The sequence below is a fragment of the Heptranchias perlo genome, unplaced genomic scaffold (genome assembly GCF_035084215.1).
Source record: "Heptranchias perlo isolate sHepPer1 unplaced genomic scaffold, sHepPer1.hap1 HAP1_SCAFFOLD_1153, whole genome shotgun sequence".
Taxonomy (NCBI): domain Eukaryota; kingdom Metazoa; phylum Chordata; class Chondrichthyes; order Hexanchiformes; family Hexanchidae; genus Heptranchias; species Heptranchias perlo.
In genome coordinates this window covers 23,846-35,021 of record NW_027138378.1, presented here as the reverse complement: position 1 = coordinate 35,021, position 11,176 = coordinate 23,846, and positions in this window count along the sequence as shown.

Below are 11,176 nucleotides of genomic sequence, written 5' to 3'. Positions count from 1 at the left end.
CTCTTCACGATCGAGGGAGCTCTGCTTAACCCGCCTCGGAAGCTCCTCTGTCCACGGGTCATTCCAGCGTTCTGAGCAGCTGTGCCCGAATCGGCTTGCTTTGATCGCACGGGGTGGGTGGAGCGGCAGATGTGGACAGCGTCACGGCCGGCGAGCGTCTTGAGACCTTCCTCGGCCGCTCGTGAGGGCTCGCAGAAAAAGACACCGATCCTTCCGCCGGCCGAGTGCGTCCTGTCGACCCTCTGTCGAAACGCAGCAAAGCACTGGTCACGGTCGAACAGAAGCAGTCATTTATAATCGCGCCCCTCGTCCTCCCATCTCTCCAACCGCGTTGGCTGGAGCCCACCAATATCAACCACCTGCATTGCTACAGTGCCTCCTGTCCCCGTGTTCCTGCTCATCAAGCAGCAGACATATCAGAAAATAGGATCAGGAGTAGGCCATTCAGCCCCTCGAGCCTGCTCCGCCATTTGAGAAGATCATGGCTGATCTGTGATCTAACTCCATATACCTGCCTTTGGCCCATATCCCTTAATACCTTTGGTTGCCAAAAAGCTATCTATCTCACATTTAAATTTAGCAATTGAGCGAGTATCAATTGCCATCTGCGGAAGAGAATTCCAAACTTCTACCACCCTTTGTGTGTAGAAATGTTTTCTAATCTCGCTCCTGAAAGGTCTGGCTCTAATTTTTAGACTGAGCCCCCTACTCCTAGAATCCCCAACCAGCGGAAATAGTTTCTCTCTATCCACCCTATCCGTTCCCCTTAATATCTTATAAACTTCGATCAGATCACCCCTTAACCTTCTAAACTCTAGAGAATACAACCCCAATTTGTGTAATCTCTCCTCGTAACTTAACCCTTGAAGTCCGGGTATCATTCTAGTAAACCTACGCTGCACTCCCTCCAAGGCCAATATGTCCTTCCGAAGGTGCGGTGCCCAGAACTGCTCACAGTACTCCAGGTGCGGTCTAACCAGGGTTTTGTATCGCTGCAGCATAACTTCTGCCCCCTTGTACTCCAGTCCTCGAGATATTAAGGCCAGCATTCCATTAGCCTTATTGATTATTTCCTGCGCCTGTTCATGACACTTCAATGATCGATGGACCTGAACCCCTAAGTCCCTTTGGACATCCACTGTTTTTAACTTTTTACCATTTGGAAAGTATCCTTTTTTGATCCAAAGTGGATGATCTCACATTTGTCTACATTGAATTCCATCTGCCACAGTTTTGCCCATTCACCTAATCGATCAATACCAGTTCTCCAAGAGTTAAATTATGAGGCGGGATTATCTAAACTGGCCTTGTAGTCCCTGGAATATGGAAGATTAAGGGGTGATCTGATTGAGGTTTTGGGGATTTTGAAAGGAATTGATAGGGTAGATAGAGAGAAACTTTTTTCCGCTGGTCAGGGGGGAGTCCAGGACAAGGGGGCATAACCTTAAAATCAGAGCCAGGCCATTCAGGAGAGAAGTTCGGAGATACTTCTTCACACAAAGGGTGGTGGAAGTGTGGAACACTCTCTCGCACAAAAAGCAGTAGATGCTAGCTCAATGGAGCCAAGGTGGGTAAGATGGAGTTAAGATACAGATCAGCCACGATCTCATTGAATGGCGGAACAGGCTCGAGGGGCTGAATGGCCTCCCTCCTGCTCCTAGGTTCCTACACCCCCAGGAGCGTAAACCAGACAAATTTTGACAGCGAGCCACAGAAGGAGATACTAGGACAGGCGACCGAAAGCTCGGACAAAGAGGGAGCGTCTCGAGGAGGAGAGCGAGGTGGAGGGGTTTCGGGAGGGGATCCCAGAGCTTAGGGCCGCCGTAGGTCGTGACCTAAGACAGAGTCAAGCCTGGGATGGCGGCGGGAGAGTTGGAAGGTCGAGGAGCACTGAATCGGGATTTGGAGGTGAGCGGGGGTGGTGGGGGCAGGGGAGGCCGAGGCACCGAGAGGGGAGAAATGAAAGAAGGAATGATGACGGGAGAGAGGGGCAAAGGAGACTAAACGTGATGGGCTCGGGTCTAGTGAAACTGGGGCAGAGGGATGCGTTCGGTGTTCCTACGATGTAGTCCAAAGAGTTGGGTGGATTTGTCGATTTGGGGACATCTGCCATCCCGCTCCCCGCACCCCCTCTTCCCCGGGAGTTCCGAAAAGCTTCCTTGCAAGTTGGGCGACCACGGACTGGCAACGGTGCTGGACCCGAAAGGGGGAAAAGAGTTTCGGATGTGGGCCCTCCGTCAGGGCTCCTGCTTTGGAGACCGCTGCGTGTTTGGCGGTAAACAGGCCAAGAAACTACACCTTGAGGGAGTTGGCCGATGCTCCTTTGAGCCCCTAATGATCTTGCCAAAGTGGGGCAATCAATGCAACAGTTACACTGCACGAGTGGAGTCCCGCAGGGATCTGTCTTGGGGCCTCAATTATTCACAATATTTATTAACGACTTCGATGAAGGCATAGAAAGTCTCACATCTAAGTTTGCCGATGACACAAAGATTGGTGGCATTGTAAGCAGTGTAGATGAAAACATAAAATTACAAAGCGATATTGATCGATTAGGTGAATGGGCAAAACTGTGGCAAATGGAATTCAATGTAGACAAATGTGAGGTCATCCACTTTGGATCAAAAAAGGAGACTTTCCAAATGGTAAAAAGTTAAAAACAGTGGATGTCCAAAGGGACTTAGGGGTTCAGGTCCATCGATCATTGAAGTGTCATGAACAGGCGCAGAAAATAACCAATAAGGCTAATGGAATGCTGGCCTTTATATCTAGAGGACTGGAGTACAAGGGGGCAGAAGTTATGCTGCAGCTATACAAAACCCTGGTTAGACCGCACCTGGAGTACTGTGAGCAGTTCTGGGCACCGCACCTTCGGAAGGACATATTGGCCTTGGAGGGAGTGCAGCGTAGGTTTACTAGAATGATACCCAGACTTCAAGGGTTAAGTTACGAGGAGAGATTACACAAATTGGGGTTGTATTCTCTGGAGTTTCGAAGTTAAGGGGTGATCTGATCGAAGTTTATAAGATATTAAGGGGAACGGATAGGGTGGATAGAGAGAAACTATTTCCGCTGGTTGGGGATTCTAGGAGTAGGGGGCTCAGTCTAAAAATTAGAGCCCGACCTTTCAGGAGCGAGATTAGAAAACATTTCTACACACAAAGGGTGGTAGAAGTTTGGAACTCTCTTCCGCAGACGGCAATTGATGCTAGCTCAATTGTTAAATTTAAATCTGAGATAGATAGCTTTTTGGCAACCAAAGGTATTAAGGGATATGGGCCAAAGGCAGGTATGTGGAGTTAGATCACAGATCAGCCATGATCTTATCAAATGGCGGAGCAGGCTCGAGGGGCTGAATGGCCGACTCCTGTTCCTATGTTCCTATGTTCACTGACAGATGGGCGTCCTCCGTGCCCCCAGATTCTGTCTGATACACGCTGGGAAGTCAGACGCCCACCAGTCCAGCATTATGGGCAGGTGTCTGATACGCAAAGGAACAACATTAGAGAGACTTGAGCCCCTAATCGAAATCTGAGACTTCAGAGCAGCGCAGAGGGAGTGCGCTGGGATTTTCGGAGGCTTTGTTCAGTTAGCCACAGCTCATGCTTGCTTACACCAGCCTTTGGCCTTCACGCTGCTTTGTCGCGTCCCACAGATGACACTGACGTCACCGAGTGTTGAATTTCCTGTTAACTGTACTTATTCGTGTAATTATTGCTTCTATAGCAGGCCCATCCCAGTAAGATTTTAAAAAAAGGTGCCTGGATCCCATTTGGATTTCGGCGAGTTTGCCTTGGGGGCTTTGCAGGTAAAACCCCGCAGGATACGTGACTCCTGTCTCCCCGTCGAGCTATGGGATGATGCCTTTGACATGAGACCTCAGGGGCAGCGTTGTAGTGTGACATCCAAGTGGGCCTCGCCAAAAAATAAACCCCCCACCCCCCCGACCGAGGACTCTTCGGTAAAGATGAGGAAGTGACCGATGGCCAAGGAGGGTCACGAGAGGTCAGGTTTCATGGCGGAGAGGAGCCCTGAGATGGTTCCGAGCAAGTTCTGCATGGGAGGATGTACCTTCGAAGGGTTAAATGTAAAATCGACATTAGCATGAACTCAAGAGTGCGTCTGAACTCCTTATGACGTTGGGGGCTCCAATCCCAATGGATAATGGGCGACGTCATGTATGGACCATAATGCAGGATCCTTCCTTCTCCAGAGCAGATGGTCGCTCAGATATCCTCTGTGAGATTTTGTGAGAGGACCTCTCATTCCCCAAAGAGGGATTGACTGTACCAATGAATTGGGGGTTCATGCACCAGTGGCACCTGTGCCAGTCTGCCGTTGGCACGAAACCCGTCAGCGCTTGGCGCCGAGGTTCGACGAATGACGGCTTCTTTTCTCCTCGCGTGACGCGGACAGATTCCTCCTCGCCCTCTCGGCCCTCGGGTTGGTGGGAAAGATGCCCCCCGCGCCGGGCTAACCAAGCCGGGGAAGCAAAGGAAAGAGAAAAGAAGTGTCTATCTCGTTCTCTCTCTCTCTCGCAGATGGATGTAGTGAGCACATTCAAGAGGAGTAGCTCACTGCAGGTCGCGGTGAGACGACGCTCGTCAGTCCTCAGCCAACTGAACGACGTAACAAATCTTAGTGCCCCCTACCCACAATAGTCCTTTCCAGTGTCAATGCCTCCAGCGTCGCTGGGCGAGAGTGTTCAACCTTTAAATGCTCGAGATTAACGTTTGTGACAACGATTCTCTCCTCCAGCGTTGGCGGGCAATCACCAAGGGAGGGGGAGGTCAGCCGCCCAGCGCCAATCGGAAAACGCAACCAAACGGAGGAGCTCAAACGTTGGCCTCCTCCACTTGCCGTATATTTCCCGCGCTTTTCCCGGTTGGCGTTTGCCAGCTCCCGGCCCACTTCGAGGGTCAACGTTCGAGTATAAGCCGGAGTATTCTCACAAGGCTTCGGTCCATCCCTCGCGGTGCGTCTCGATGTTTTTCCCGGCTAAGGGCGTGCGGCGCTAGGCCGGAAGGTTTGCGAACCGTGCTTTCTGTCCTAATTGCAGGGAGCTTTCCTTCCTTAGCGGCCTCCGTGGACCGCCATGGACCTGCATGGCTCCCAAGTCTCCTTGTGGACCGTCCACCCCCATCAGGGCACCTTCTCGTTCCACACGCCCCCATTTCAGGCTTCCCGTTTTTCAGTCACTTCCACTCCCCCCTCGTTCCTGCCCTTTCCCCTCTGGAAAGTCTAGGCCACAGGCCTCTGCTGCTGTTGGGAACGTAGGAACTCCCGAGGAGGCCATTCAGCCCCTCGAGTCTGTTCCGCCATTCGGTTAGATCTGTATCTTAACTCCATCTTACCCGCCTTGGTCCCGTAACCCTTAATCCCCTCACCCAACAAAAATCGGCCAATTTCGGTCTTGAATTTTCCAATTGACCCACAGCCTCGGGGGTTTCTTTTTGCGGGGAGAGAGTTCCAGATTTCCCCCTCCCCTTTGTGTGAGGAAGTGCCTCCTGACATCACCCCTGAACGGCCTGGCTCTAATTTTGAGGTTCTGCCCCCCCTTGTTCTGGACTCCTCCCCACCAGAGGAAATAGTTTCTCTCTCTCTCTCGACCCCGTCAAATCCTTAAACCCCTCGATTAGATCACCCCTTAATCTTCTACACTCGAGGGAAGACAAGCCGAGTCTGAGCAACCTCTCCTCGTAATTTAACCCTTGCACCCCCTCCAAGGCCAATATATCCTTCTTGAGGTGAGGTGCCCGGAACTGAACGCAGGAGTCCAAACAGAGTTTAATAGAGCTCCGAGGGGCAGGGGCAGGTCTGTCGGGCGTTTTGCGTCTCTCCTCCCCTTGTTCCTTGTCTTGTCATCTCCCTCTCCTTCTCTCTCTCTCTAGCCCCCGCCTCTCCTTTTCTCCCCACCACTCCCACTTTCTTTCCAAATTGTTTCCTGTCTATCTTTTCTCTCGCCATGAACTATTAAATGATATGGATAACGATCTCCGAGCATATCACATCAACGCATGTCCACGGTGTTTAGCTAATTACTAGGTGAAAGACAGTAGAGTTGAATGCTAGCCTGGGAGAGTTGGCGCATTGAAGACGCAAGTTTGGCGGTTCCCTTCCTGCTTTCTCCCAGCTTTCTTACGAAATCTCTTCCTCCTCCTTCCTCAGCCCTTACCTCCCCGTTGAATTCAATCCGGAGAAGTGTGAGGGAATGCATTTGGGGAGAGCAAACAAGGCAAGGGAATACACAATAAATGGGAGGATACTGAGAGGTGTAGAGGGAGTGAGGGACCTTGGAGTGCATGTCCACAGATCCCTGAAGGTAGCAGGACAGGTAGATAAGGTGGTTAAGAAGGCATAAGGGATACTTTCCTTTATTAGCTGAGGCATAGAATATAAGAGCAGGGAGGTTATGCTAAAACATTGGTTAGGCCACAGCTCGAGATCTGGTCACCACATTACAGGAAGGATGTGATCGCACTGGAGAGGGTGCAGAGGAGATTTACGAGGATGTTGCCAGGACTGGAGAATTTTAGCTGTGAGGAAAGATTGGATAGGCTGGGGTTGTTCTCTTTGGAACAGAGGAGGCTGAGGGGAGATTTAATTGAGGTGTATAAAATTATGAGGGGCCGAGATAGAGTGGATAGGAAGGACCTATTTCCCTTAGCGGAGAGGTCAATAACCAGGGGGCATAGATTTAAAGTGATTGGTAGAAGGATTAGAGGGGAGCTGAGGAGAAATCGTTTCCCCCAGAGGGTGGTGGGGGTCTGGAACTCACTGCCTGAGAGGGTGGGAGAGGCAGAAACCCTCAACTCATTTAAAAAATACCTGGATGTGCACCTGAAGAGCCGTGAGCCACAGGGCCACGGACCAAGTGGGATTAGGCTGGGTGGCTCTTTTACGGCCAGCATGGACACGATGGGCCGAATGGCCTCATTCTGTGCCGTAACTTTCTACAAATCCCTCCGGCTCCTTCTCTCCCTGTCACGAGAGGGGGCCCGGCTGCCTGCGTCTTGGCCACAAGTTGCCTCGAGCAGAGATGACCTTAGGCAGTTGGCGGAGAGATAGTCCCAGTTGTCTCACGGTCGGCTCCCAGCCAATGGGCGTGAACAGCCCGCTCCCCTTTGGCGCTGCTTTTCGTTGGGCAGGGTCTTTGTGACGGAGAGCGTTGAGGAGAGGCCGCACAGGCTCGGCTCGTATTCCCTCGAGCGTAGAAGATTAAGGGGTGATCTAATCGAGGGGCCTAAGGAGTCGATAGGGTAGAGAGAGAGAGAGAAACTATTTCCTCGGGTGGGGGGAGTCCAGAACAAGGGGGCAGAACCTTAAAATTAGAGCCAGGCCGTTCAGGGGTGATGTCAGGAAGCACTTCACACAAAGGGGAGGCGGAAATCTGGAACTCTCTCCCCACAAAAGAAGCTCCCCGAGGCTGGGGGTCAATTGAAAATGTCAAGCCTGAGAATTTTGTTGGGCAAGGGGATTAAGGGTCACGGAACCAAGGCAGGTAAGATGGAGTTAAGATACAGATCAGCCACGGTCTGAAAAACTCAAATCAGTCATCCGATGGAGCCCTTAATGTTCAAATTCAGGCGTTGGAAACAAACTGGGGGTGGGGTAGAGCCTGAAATGGAGGTCAAGGGTATTTTGGTGGTGTGGGGCTCCAGGCCTGGGTCAAACCAGCAGGCTCAGACCTGCCAACCTCACCGTGCGGAACTCAAAAACCTTTTCCCTTCCAGCTGCAGGACGGAGGACGGCCCGGAGCAGAACATCTGGAGTTTGACGGCTCCCCATCTCACCATCCCATTGCCCACCTGTCTTTCTTGTTTCAGTCCATTCCCAATGACACCGTGCAGAACTTGAGAGAACCAGCGGCATATCTCGATCATAAACAGAGGGGAGATATAGTGACACATACACGTAGATTTAATAAATATACACAAGGGCACACGGTTTCATTGAATGGTTACAGCATAGAAGGAGGCCATGCAGCCCACCGAGCCCATGCTAGCTCTTTCCAAGAGCAATCCTGTTAGTCCCACTCGCCCGCTCTTTCCCCGTAGCCCCGCAAATTTTTTTCCCTTCAAGTATTTATCCAGTTCCCCTTTTGAAGGCCATGATTGAATCTGCCTCCACCACCCCCTCGGGCAGTGCATTCCAGATCCTAACCACTCGCTGCGTAAAAAGGTTTTTCCTCATGTCGCCTTTGGTTCTTTTGCCAATCACCTTAAATCTGTGTCCTCTGGTTCTCGACCCTTCCGCCAATGGGAACAGTTTCTCTCTATCTACTCTGTCTGGACCCTTCATGATTTTGAATACCTCGATCAAATAATGAAGCAGTCCGAGCCCGCATGCAGCAAGACCTGGACAACATCCAGGCTTGGGCTGGTAAGTGGCAAGTAACATTCGCGCCAGATAAGTGCCAGGCAATGACCATCTCCAACAAGAGAGAGTCTAACCACCTCCCCTTGACATTACCATCGCTGAATCCCCCACCATCAACATCCTGGGGGTCACCATTGACCAGAAACTTAACTGGACCAGCCATATAAATACTGTGGCGACAAGAGCAGGTCAGAGGCTGGGTATTCTGCGGCGAGTGACTCACCTCCTGACTCCCCAAAGCCTTTCCACCATCTACAAGGCACAAGTCAGGAGTGTGATGGAATACTCTCCACTTGCCTGGATGAGTGCAGCTCCAACAACACTCAAGAAGCTCGACACCATCCAGGACAAAGCAGCCCGCTTGATTGGCACCCCATCCACCACCCTAAACATTCACTCCCTTCACCACCGGCGCACTGTGGCTGCAGTGTGTACCATCCACAGGATGCACTGCAGCAACTCGCCAAGGCTTCTTCGACAGCACCTCCCAAACCCGCGACCTCTACCACCTAGAAGGACAAGAGCAGCAGGCACATGGGAACAACACCACCTGCACGTTCCCCTCCAAGTCACACACCATCCCGACTTGGAAATATATCGGCCGTTCCTTCATCGTCACTGGGTCAAAATCCTGGAACTCCCTCCCTAACAGCACTGTGGGAGAACCGTCACCACACGGACTGCAGCGGTTCAAGAAGGCGGCTCACCACCACCTTCTCAAGGGGCAATTAGGGATGGGCAATAAATGCCGGCCTCGCCAGCGACGCCCACATCCCATGAACGAATAAAGAAAAAATCTCCTCTCAACCTCTCTAAGGCCTTTACATCTTTCCTAAAGTGCGGTGCCCAGAACTGGACACAATTCTCCAGTTGTAGCCGAACCAGTGTTTTATAAAGGTTCATCATAACTTCCTTGCTTTTGTACTCTGAGCCTCTATTTATAAAGCCCAGGATCCCGTATGCTTTTTTAACCGCTTTCTCAACCTGCCCTGCCACCGTCAAAAGATTTGTGTACATATACCCCCAGTATGACGTACACTGTGTATATCTATTTGTACAAATTTCCTTCTGTGTACACTCCTTGCCATGCCTGACGTCGAAGTCCACATGTATAATGGGAGCTGTCTCTGCCACACTGTAACTCTGCCAGGCGGCCAGGACGTGGGATTACAGTGTGGCAAATGTGCTAAGCAGGTACGGGTTTATCCCGTGCGTATAAAAAAAATCGGGGAGGCCATTTGGCCCGTCGTGCCCGTGCTGGCTCTTTGGAAGAGCGATCCGATTAAACCATCTCCCACCTTCCTCTTTCCCCGCAGCAAATTTTTTTCCCTTCAAGTATTTCTCCAATTCCCCTTTTGAAAGTTATTATTGAATCTGCTCCCACCGCCCTTTCAGGCAGTGAATTCCAGATCAGAACAACTCGCTGCGTAAAACATTCCTCATCTCCCCCTCTGGTTCTTTCCCCGATTATCTTAAATCTGCGTCCTCTGGTTACCGACCCTCCTGCCCACTGGAAACAGTTTCTCCTTATTTACTCCATCAAAACCCTTCATGATTTTGAACGCCTCGATTAAATCTCCCCTTAACCTTCTCTGCTCTGAGGGGAACAATCCCAGATTCTCCGGTCTCTCCACAAGTCCCTCATCCCTGGAACCATTCTAGTAAATCTCCTCCGCACCCTCTCCGAGGCCTTCACATCCTTCCTAAAGTGCGGTGCCCAGAATTGGACGCAACACTCCAGCTGAGAGTCTAATTAAGACGAGAAATGAGTGCGTGGAGATCGGGCTAAGGAGTGAAATTCCTCCCTTTTTTGCCCCGAACCCGGGAAAATTAGAATTGGTGTCTCTCCACCCCCCCTCCCGCCCCGGTGACTGGGAATGGGGTGATTGTGATTAGGTCAGCCAGCAAAGTTCTCCCACTTCAGTGAAGCATCTCGCTCTTATGGAGAAGTCATTCGAGGGAAACAGATACACAAATCACTAAAAGTAGCGACGCAGGTTAATGAGGCCATAAAAAAGGCAAATCAAGCACTGGGGTTTATTTCTAGAGGGATAGAATTGAAAAGCAGAGAAGTTATGTTAAACTTGTATAGAACCTTGGTTAGACCAGACTTGGAGCACTGGGCACAGTTCTGGTCTCCATATCACACTTGGAGCACTGGGCACAGTTCTGGTCTCCATATCACACTTGGAGCACTGGGCACAGTTCTGGTCTCCATATCACACTTGGAGCACTGGGCACAGTTCTGGTCTCCATATCACACTTGGAGCACTGGGCACAGTTCTGGTCTCCATATCACACTTGGAGCACTGGGCACAGTTCTGGTCTCCATATCACACTTGGAGCACTGGGCACAGTTCTGGTCTCCATATCACACTTGGAGCACTGGGCACAGTTCTGGTCTCCATATCACACTTGGAGCACTGGGCACAGTTCTGGTCTCCATATCACACTTGGAGCACTGGGCACAGTTCTGGTCTCCATATCACACTTGGAGCACTGGGCACAGTTCTGGTCTCCATATCACACTTGGAGCACTGGGCACAGTTCTGGTCTCCATATCACACTTGGAGCACTGGGCACAGTTCTGGTCTCCATATCACACTTGGAGCACTGGGCACAGTTCTGGTCTCCATATCACACTTGGAGCACTGGGCACAGTTCTGGTCTCCATATCACACTTGGAGCACTGGGCACAGTTCTGGTCTCCATATCACACTTGGAGCACTGGGCACAGTTCTGGTCTCCATATCACACTTGGAGCACTGGGCACAGTTCTGGTCTCCATATCACACTT